This window comes from Grammomys surdaster, unplaced genomic scaffold (genome assembly GCF_004785775.1).
Source record: "Grammomys surdaster isolate TR1022 unplaced genomic scaffold, NIH_TR_1.0 310, whole genome shotgun sequence".
Lineage (NCBI taxonomy): Eukaryota > Metazoa > Chordata > Mammalia > Rodentia > Muridae > Grammomys > Grammomys surdaster.
In genome coordinates, this window is record NW_021604729.1 from 1,116,397 (window position 1) to 1,126,709 (window position 10,313).

At 44.6% G+C, this 10,313-nt stretch overlaps 1 pseudogene; it reads left to right on the forward strand.

Annotated features, from left to right (window-relative positions):
- Window positions 1–8,036: 8,036 nt before the first annotated feature.
- Window positions 8,037–8,710, forward strand: LOC114629468 (annotated as a pseudogene).
- The last annotated feature ends 1,603 nt before the right edge of the window (window positions 8,711–10,313 follow it).

The window sequence follows — 10,313 nt, forward strand, 5'->3', positions numbered from 1 at the left end:
AGAAGAAGAAGAAGAAGAAGAAGAAGAAGGGAAAAAGAAAAATGAAAAAAAGAAACACAAATCTCAATAACGATGATCTCAATCCCACCCACTTTCCATCATAGGATCTATAAAATCCTGCCAGCCGGTATGACATGATGGCCCTCTCTCAGAGCCCCTCCCACCCTCTGAAGGTGTTTCTCACTTCCCTTCATAAAACCACATTCATGCTTCTCCCTTTTTGTTTGTATCTCCTTAATCTTTGTTGTGAGACAATGAACTCAGAAGCCACTGACTGGGGTGGCTTTGTTTGCCGTTACCATCCTAGCTCCCTGAACTAGCTATTCCATATCAGACACTCGAGCATTGGTGGGGTCAATTATCTTTTGTGATCTTGGAGTTCATCCTCTGTAGACACTGAGGAGCTGCGCTCCCAAGGGACAGGTGTCTGAGACCTGAGGCTGGCCCTAATGTCTCCTGGAGTCATGGACTATTCTGAGAGACCCCTTGGGCACCTGCCTCCTGTGCCATGGGGTCAAAGACATGCTTCTCTTCTTAACTCTGATCTCAAAAGGAAAGAAAGCTTTCTAAAAGACTCCAGGTTAGGACCTATTCCAAAGTTCTCATCCTTCATATTACCTGAAAAGCCACCTCTAGCTGCCATGTCAGGAGGGATCAGGTCCTCATGCTCAGTTGAGAAGAGTTCCCAAACTCGGGGTAAGGCCTATGACTGAGTACTTGCCTGTACCAAGGACCATGCCTAGACACCATACTGGTACTCGACGCTGATACTGGCAAACCCACTTTCCTGTTTGGACAATGAGGTTATGAAAGGGTTCCCTCAACTGTGAAGCAGGAGAAGACTTCAAAGTTGTATTCTCTCGGCTCTGAATTGCTGGCGGAGACCTTCCTGCCAGCTGTAATCTTTTTCTTAGATATATGAAAAGGCAGGAAAGGGGCAAAGTCTGTGATTATTGGTATAGCCATTTGCTCCCTTCCTATATGTGGCAGGGGCTTGATGCCCAGAAGTCAGCTTGCTAGAGGCAGTTTAAAGTGACTTCCTGCATCTCCTCCCTCTCTGTGAGCCAATACTTTCCCAGAAAGGAAATTGAGATGAGAGACAGGAAATAGTTCTGGTGGAGGGAGTTCAACTTGAATGGGTTGGAGCAGTGCACTGTGGGAAGGGAAGTCCTCCTAGAGCACTGAATGAAAGGAGCTGTGAGGTGGGAATGAGCCTTCAGCTTTGGTCTTAGACCATCCTGACCGTGCTGTATAAACCTGGGATGCTTTTTCCCTCTGTTCCTGTATCTGTACAACATAGGGATTGAAGTTCATGATGACTAAGGGATCATCCACAGATTACAGAAGTACTAACCAATCCCCTACTTCAGTCACCAGCTAAGCACTGGGGACAGAGCATGAATGGGGTAGGCCTGGCCCTTGCTCCTGGAGTTGAGCCAGTGCCTTGAAGACAGCTATCTGGGAGAAGTCTAGGAAACTACAGACCTGCTCCTCAGCCCAAAGACTCAAAACAGTCTGAGAAAGAGCAAGCTTGCTATCACGTGGGCATTACCCTGAAGCCTTCAAGTATGTTCCTATTCCCAGAGTGCTCCAGGCCCTGCTTCAGATTAGTACACCAGGAAACTTTAGCTTTTGGGGATGCTGTTGACCCCTATTTCCTGATGAACCCGAGGAGAGACATCAAGTGCCTTTCTTGAGATCTGGCAGATGACACTGTGGGTAAACTTGCAAACCGGCGACCTAGCCAGAGGCTGGACAATGTGCAGAAGCCAAGGAGGAAGGACACCAAACAGGTCAAAGGTAGCTTGCTCTGTTCAGGGACAAGCAGGGTGAAACTCTGACAGTGTAGGGCCCTGGAAAGGTAGCAGAGCAGAGATCAACCCCATCCTACATGTCAAATTCTACATCAACCCTGAGATGAAATAAAGATGCTTAGCTAAATAGGAACTTCATCTATACCACATATAATATGTTTATCTGAATTTCAAATCAAATGCCCTTTAAAAAAAACAGAGAGAGAGAAAGACAGAATCTTTTTTTATGTAGTATTGAATGACATTGAGTTCCTGGTTTTCTTGCCTCCACTTTGAATACTGGAATTACAGACCTGCATTACTGCTCTGTTTTTGCAGTGGCTAAGCTGGCCACCCTGACCACCCCAGTACACATTGGATTCAGAGACAAGAGTCTCAGTTTGAGACCCCAGCTCTAATTTCAACAAGATAGCCTTAACTCACCACCCTGCCCTCCTACCTACAAAATCCTCCTCCCTAAGGGTCAAGTGGCTGCTGCCAAGTCGGTGAACAAGAGTCACAGATCCCTAGGTTCTACTAAGCTGCCTCTACAGGAACACTGGCTTCTCCCATAAAAAGGATCATTGACACCTGAGTTGAACCTCATGGGTGGGGTTATCTCTCTCTCTCTCTCTCTCTCTCTCTCTCTCTCTCTCTCTCTCTCTCTCTCTCTCTCTGTCTCTCTCTCTCTGTGTGTGTGTGTGTGTGTGTGTGTGTGTGTGTGTGCTATGCACACCCTCAAGTGGATGTCAGAGCACAACTTTCAAGAATCAGTTCTTGGGCTAGAGAACTGAGGTTAAGAACACTAGCTGTTCTTCCAGAGGACCTGGGTTCAACTCGCAGCACTCACATGGCAGCTCCAACTGTCTGGAACTCCAGTTCCAAAGGCTCTGATTCCTTCAACCAAACATACGTGCAGCCAAAAGACCAATGCACAAAACAAACAACCAACCAAATATACAATCGGTTCTTTCCTTCCATCATGTAGATTCCAGCAATTAAACTCAGGCTTGGTGGGAAGTACCTTTACCCACTGAGCTATCCTACCAGCCCACCTGGATGGTTTTCAAAAGGCTTCTTAACCTTAGGTGGTGGAAAGGAAAGGAAAGCTGATGCAGACCCTGGATCATGATGGCTTTCAGAATGTGCCTGCTAGTCCAATTTGTGTTATGGTGTACACTTTTTACAAAAAGAAATTGGCTTGCCAAGTCACTTTTGCTTTGTTTGTGTATTTTTGTACAGCACTGAGAATACTCATTTCTAATAATGTAATTGAACTTTATTTCTCATAGTTCCAAATGTAAGAAAGTCCAAGATCAAGGGCAAGCAGGTTCAGAATCTGGTAAAAGCTGGCCTCTGATTTCAAAATGGTGCCTATTAGTCATCTTTCTTATTCTTGTGACAAAATACCTTACAAGGGCAATTCAAGGAAGAAAGGCTGGTGGTTTCAGGAGACAGCGTCTGTTACGGCAGTGAGGCATGGCGACGAGAACAGCAGACAGTGGTCACAATTGCATCCACTGCAGGAAGCAGAGAGAGATGAAATCTGGTTTTATCTCACTGTGGTGGTTTGACTGAGTATGGCTCCCATAGCCTTATGTATTTGAAGGCTTGATGCCCTGTTGGTAGAACTGTTTGGGAAGGGTTAGGAAGTGCTGCCTTGTTGGAGGGGTGACATCAGTGGTGGGCTTTTAGGTTTCAATGCTCACACCATTCCCAGTTGGCTCTCTGCCTCATGGCTGCTGTCTTCATATATAAGTTCCCAGCTCCTGCTCCAGTGCCATGCCTGTCACCCTGCTTCCTGCCACGGTGGCCATGGACTCTACTACACTCTGGAGTTATGAGACCCAAATTAAACACTTTCTTTTATAAGTTGTCTTGCTTGTGGTGCTTTATCACAGAAGAAGAAAAGTTACTAAGACAGTTGGTACCAGGGAGTGGGACATACTGCTGTGACAAGCCTGACCATCATTTTGGGGGGGGCATGCAGAAGACTTTGGGGCTTTAGACTAGAAAGTGATTGGCTACTGTAGGTGGGGCTTAATGGGCCATCTTAGCTTACTAAGCAGACAGTAGTACTGAGAACCATGTGGACCATGGGTGCCTAGCTCATGATGTTACAGAAGCAAACAAGCTTACTAACAGTAAGGGATCATTCTTGTGATATTTTTACCAAGAATATGGCTGGGTTTTTTGTTTGTTTCTTTGGTTTTTTTTTACCTTGCCTCAGAGTCTGCTTGAGGCTAAATTGAAGAGGTTTGGACTAATTTTCATTGGCAGAGGTGATTATAAGACAGCCTAGTACTGACTGTGTCATGTGGTAAGTAAAGAATCACTCTTATACAGGTCTACAACGAAAGAGAGCATGCAGGGCAAAGAGAAATAGAAAATGAACCGTTAACCCTGAAACTTGTGAAAGGAAAAGGTCTGAGGGATTTCCTCATCCTAAAAAGCAACTGCAATGGAAATCATATGGAAAGTAGATCAAGGAGAGGACCAGGTTCCAGCCCAGGCAGGCAGCAGAACTTGGCAGTGTGGGCCATGTGGTACTGGCCTTAGGGTCATGAAGGATATAGGAGGAAAAGGGTTGTGGAATCTTCCTCTCAAGTTAAGAAAAGCCACGGAGACTAGGCATGCGTCAGAGTCCCTGCACTGAAGCCTTGAGAGGCCATTGTGTGCAGCCATGATGGTAAAGCCTGGATTGTATTGGAGACTCCGGGATGTTGAAGATGTCAGAGCCCTGGAATACCTGCCAAGGAAAGCTGCACACATGGGTGTGGGAGGGAGTGGGGTGGAACCAGCCCAAGAGAGAAAGGTGTGCTGCACTGGGCAAACCTGGAAGGCAGAGCCATCTAAGTTCTTTAATATCAGAGATAGAGATACAGGATTAGGAGCTTGCCCTGCTGGGATTTGGTATTGCTTTGGTCCAGTATTTCCTTACTATGCCCCATTTTCTCCCTTTTGGATTAGTAATGTATATTCTGTGTCATTGTATGTTGGAAATATGTGATTCTTTTTTTTTTTTTTATTTTACAGATTGTCATAGTTAAGAGATCACCTTGAGTCTCTTAAGAGACTTTGGACTTTTATACTGTGTTGAGACTGTGAAACATCATTGGGACTTTTGAAGTTGGACTAAGTGTATTTTCACTATGATATGGCTACAAGCCTATGTGAACCAGGGAGTGAAATGTGGTGTTTGAATAAGAATGGCTCCCATAGGCTCATATATTTGAATACTTGATCTCAAGTTGGTGGAACTGTTTGGGAAGGATTAGGGGGTGTGGCCTTTGAAGGAGACATGCCACTGGGGGTGTTCTTTATAGTTTTGAAATCCCATACCATTCCTACTTAGCTCTCTGTCTCTCTGTCTCTGTCTCTGTTTCTCTGTTTCTGCCTCTGTCTCTCTCTCTGTGTCTCTATCTCTCTTTGTCTCTCTCTCTCTTTCTCTCTCTCTGTATCTCTGTATCTCTGCCTCATAGTTGTTAACTTAACATGTAAGCTTTCAGCTACTCCTTCAGTGCATGCCTGCCTGCCTGCTGCTATGCTTCCCACCATATTGGTAATGGAACCTATGACTCTTAAGAACCGTGAAACCCAAATTAAATATGTTGCCTTTGTCATGGTGTTTTGCCATGGAAGGGGGGGAAGGAACCAAGACCAATAAAGAATCAATAAAAAGGAACTTACCGTCTCCTTTCTATTCAATTTGGGATCTCAGACCAAGTATGCTTTCCTTCCTCAATTATTCCCATCTAGAAACTCCCCAGAGGCATACCTAATCATTTTGTCTCCTAAATGGCTCTAAATCCTGCAGGTTTGACAAGATTAACCATCAAAGGGGCCCTTGCTCTGTCCTTACTTGGTAGAAGACACAGAAGCACTGACCAGTTCCCTTGTGCTCTTTTAAAAGTGCTAAGCCCATGGCATAATCACTTCCCAAGGGCCCCACATCTTTTTCCCCCAGCATATTTTTACTAATCACTTGGAAACTTCATACAATGTACCCCTATTACATTTGCTTCCCATTCCTCCCAGGTCTATCCTCTCACCTTAGCACCACCCCTCAAAACACCAAGTCCAATTTGTGTTGCCCATATACTCATGAACATGGCCAAACTCCCAGTGACCAGCAACCCCCACAAAGTCTTTCCACACCCTTCTCCTAAAGACATCAACTGTCTTTATCATATTTTAAAAGGATTCTCTTCAATAGCTTCCTGTCTGGACTGTTTCTTTTGAGGGGTGTGGGGAGGTTGTCACAGAAGCCTTCAGTGTCTCCCATTCTCAGTTCTGAGTCTGCAGTCATTGCAAAAAGCAAAAGAAGCTTCTGCATCCATAGCAGCCAGTGGCAGCATGGACCACAGACATCAAGATGGATTCCAGCAGCAGCACAGACCATGGAAGTCTCTTTAAAAGACTCAGCCCAGAAGATAAACCATTCTTCATCTCAGACACCTTGCTATTGTTAACTCAGAGAGTGTGTAGTGGGCAGGACCCTCAAGAGTTCCAGGCTGCTGTACACTACCCTGCTCTCTGTGCTGGCTGCTCTACTGGTCCCTCAGGCATCCCCATTGTGTTTACAGCCCATGGGCAGTGCTGTGGTCCTGAGATCTCCTTCTGTCGGAAGGGCAACAACTCCATAGGCCTGTAGGCTAGGCTGAGTGATGGCCGGTGGGCTGCCACAATGATCCGAGCCTCCCAGCAGTCCAAGGACCAACCCTCCTTGGCAACAATATTGTCCTTTGCCCACAATAGCCACATGCCCATACCTCTCACTCCTGTGTCTCTTGGGCCTGACATCTTAATAGCATCATCTTGGAGGTTAAAGTTCAACATAGAAATTGTAGTGGAATGCAAACATTTAAAGCATAGCAGATCTATATTTATAAAAGTCCTAAGTAAAAAGAAAAAAATCATTGTTATGTACCAGCAGGAGACTACACTAGCAAGTTATATAAATGCATCTAATGAAAATTGAATAGCAATGAAAAAGGATGAATGACTTCTACAGGGACCCAGAGAAACGGTTCAGTCATGCTGTGCATCCCAGTTTGGATCTCCACATAAAATCCACATCAAAATGTCTATGTGGTGGAGCATCCACATAGCAATCCAAGGATTGGGGAGTGTGCCTATGATCCCAGTGTTGCAGAGGCTGAGGCTAAGCAGATCTCTGGAGCTCACGGGATAGTTAGCCAGGTCAAATGGGTAAGTACTGAGTTCAGTGGAAGGCACTGTCACAAAAGTGCACCTTTAGCCTCAGGACTCGGGAGGCAGAAGCAGGCAGAGCTCTATGAGTTTGAGGCCAGCCTTGTCTGTTCAGTGAGGTCCAGGCCAACCAAGTGAGACCCTGTCTAGAAATAATATATATATATATATGGAGAGATTGAGTAAGGTATCTGACTGGTGTTTGGCCTTTATACACAGAACTCCCACATACATACAAACACAAAACTATTGATCCATGTGAAGACCAAATTCATGGTTGTATTACATAGAAACAAAAGTTGAGGAGAATTAGCCAGATATGAAAGTATACTGCAATAGTCAGGGTTATCTAGAGGAGTAAAACTTATAGAATATGTGTGTATATATAATATACACAGAGAGTGGGAGAGAGAGAGAGAGAGAGAGAGAGAGAGAGAGAGAGAGAGAGAGAGTCTGAAAGAAGATTTATTAGGATGCCTTACAAATTATGATCCAGCTAGTCTAACAGTGGCTGTCTAAGAACCCAGTAGTTTCTCTACCCACAAGACTGGATGTCTCAGATGGTCTTCAGTACATGTCAGAATCCTGAAGAAGTAAGCTCTAATGCCAATGTAGGAATGGACTTGCTAGCAAGAACGAGAGCAAGCAGGCAAAGGGAGCAAGCTTCCTTCTTTCATGTACTTTATATAGGCTGCCACCAGAAGGTGTAGCCTATATAAAGGTGGTTCTTTCCACACAAAGATCAGAATTAAAGGTGTCTTTCCACTTCAAAGATCTGAAGTAGAAGGGGCTCTTCCCACTTCAAGTTATTTAGTTAAGAAAAGTCCCTTAAAATAAAATGAAAACCTTTGCTAGGCAGTGGTGGGCACACCTTTAGTGCCAGCACTCAAGAGGGAGAGACAGGTGGACCTGAGTTTGAGGCCAGCCTGGCCTACAAAGTGAGTTCCAGGACAGCCAGAGTTACACAGGGAATCCCTGTCTTATAAAACCAAAAACACTCTCTAGCCTTCCAGTGAAGATCCTATTGTCCTCATGGGCCACTGCCCCACTGGGTGTTACTAGAATTGTAAGAAGCCATATCCAATGTCTCTCTTCTGCCTAGGCATCCCTGATGCTAAGTTCCTCATCGTTGGCTTGGGACAAAAGAAGGCAAACGTTGATGAATTCCACTTTGTGGCCACATGTGTCAGATGAATATGAACATCTTTCTTCTGAAGCCCTGGAGGCCACCTGCATTTATACCAACAAATGCATGGCGAAGAGTTGTGGAAAGGATAGCTTTCATGTTTGAGTGAGGCTCCACCATTTTCATGTCACCTGAATCAGTACGATGTTGTCCTGTGTTGGGGCTGACAGGTGTGTGTGGTGCCTTTTGAAAACCCCAGGGGACAATGGCCAGGGTTCACATTAGCTAGGTCATCATGTACATCAGCACCAAGCTGTAGAATAAGGAACACGTGATTGAGACTCTTCGTAGAGCCAAGTTCAAATTCAAGTTCTTTGAGACAATCCACATCTCAAAGGAATGTGGCTTCACCAAGTTCAATGAAGATAAGTTTGAAGACATGGTCACTGAGGAGTACCTCACTCCTGATGGCAGTGGAGTCAACTATATCTCCAGTCGCAGTCCCCTGCATTCCCAAGGGCTTCCACAGTGCTCTCTTATACCCTACCAAATCATGTTCAGTAATAAATCTCACATCTAGTGCCCCCCAAATGAAAGGAAGAAAGAAAAGAAAAAAGAGAAAAGGAAAAGAAAACAACAAAATGACAAAAGAGAAAAAGAAAAAAGAAATCTCTCATAGGTGTGCCCAGCCATTTGGGTTTTAGTTAATTCCAGATGTAGTCAAGTTGACAACCAAGACTACCCATCAGAAATAGCCTCTCTGATTACATTGGTAGGAAGTTTATTGACAGACAAAGTCTGTCTATAGGATGGAAATCCAAATAATGGGTACTTCTAGGGAGGCAGATGCTGACTGTGAAGGACACAAGAACTGGAAATGTTCTCCATCTTTACTTGGTTGAGGTAGTAAGTAAGTATATACACAGCCTTTACATGTTCCAGCCATATCCAAGGGAAAGAAATGAAGTCTATATTTTTTTTAAGCAATGGAAAACCACAGCTAGGGTTTAAGCAGTGACTTGACATAATTTGATGTTCATTTATAAAAGGTCACTCAGCTGGGTGGAAATGGATGAGAGGTGAGAGCCACTGCAGTTGCCCTGAAGACAGTCAAAGGCACCCTGTTGGAAGATACTGGTAAAAAGGAAGAAATAGATTTTTCAAGGATATTTAGAAAAGGGTTGGAGAGATTGCTTGGTGGGTAAGGATGCTTGCCACTAAACCTGATGACTTGAGTTCAGCCACATAATGGAAGGTTAGACCAATGAACACAAGCTGTCTTCTGATACCCACATATGCATTGTGGAATATATGCATGAGCACATGTGGGCACATAAGCACACACACACACACCTTAATGCAGAAAAAAAACATTTGCAAGGAAAAATAAAGAAGAGGTGATTTAAGAGGTAGGTAGATGGATAGGTGATAGTGCCAGGGTTAATGGATGGAAGTCAGAATAGATGGAAGAATGGGTGAATGGCTGGATAGAAGGAAGGACAGATAAATAGATGGTTGAGTGGATGGATTGATGCATAGGTTTGTGGAAGGAAAGAAAGAAGGAATGTAGATAGATGAGTGGGTGGGTGGGTTTGTGAAAGCAAAGAAGGTTGGATGGGTTTGTAGATGGGTAAATTTGTGGGTGTGTGGGTGGGTGACACACTGAGTAGATGGCAAATGAATAGATGTGTAGGTGAGTGGGATTGTTAGTGTAAACAGGTAGATGGAAGGACACACTCAGGTAGTCAGGCTCTTTATGATAGCTTGTGGTGTCCAGAGAATATAGATGAATCATTCCAGTCAGTGAGTACACTGACTTTCTCCTGAGACATCTGTGTTTACACTTTTGTCATTCCCTAGTGCCCCAAGGGAAAAAAAAACTAGTTACTACAATGCCCACCAAGGAGCAGACACTTACAAATAGGCTGTCTTAATGAGATGAGAGGATCTCCCAATCCTCTGGGCATTTGGGGGAAGGTTCTGGTGATGCCCAAGTGAACAGAGATGAAGCTAGAGTGGAGAAACTTCCTAAACCTTCCCCTGGGAGGCATACGGTTGCTTGGTCTCGCCTACCATTCCCAGCAGCAAAACACCGTCAGAATGGCCTCCTCCAGCGTGTTAGCCACTGCCAGCCTTACTAGGACACTCTCATACATCTGTTGAGCCACTATTAGTAAACTAAC